Raw genomic sequence first — 509 nt, 5'->3', positions numbered from 1 at the left:
TTCCATAAAAAGAGTTAAAACTCCTCTTGTTCATAGTTAAACACTTGCTTATATTATACAATCACTTTATGTGTTCAAATCACACTACTGATAACCTGTGATAATCCTTAGGCCTGGGTGCCAGGGCCTAATCATCCCCTTGTTTTAGGGTCCTACAAGATAAGAATTGAAGAAAAACAAAATATTTTCTACTAAAATGTATAATTGAGCATCTATGAGTTTCAATATTCACAAAGATTGTAATCCATCCATTCTGTATATTTGCACCAACACCAAAGTGGTTATATTGTACAATCTGAAAACTGGTGCTATTGCTGCTAGAGTTAGTCTGTATTTTGTATGATTAAACTTGATGGTAAAATTGACTTTGTTTGTACTTACCTTTACCTGAGGATGGAACATTTTACACTCAATTTGTCCCCAAATCCGTTGCTCCTTGTTATTGTGGGATGGCAAAGGAGAGGAGACCAAGGCTAAGTGTTGGGTGTCACCCCTGCTTTGGGCTTCCC

The sequence above is a fragment of the Penaeus monodon genome, chromosome 24, assembly GCF_015228065.2.
Source record: "Penaeus monodon isolate SGIC_2016 chromosome 24, NSTDA_Pmon_1, whole genome shotgun sequence".
NCBI classification, from domain to species: Eukaryota; Metazoa; Arthropoda; class Malacostraca; order Decapoda; family Penaeidae; genus Penaeus; species Penaeus monodon.
This window is presented reverse-complemented; position numbering follows the sequence as displayed.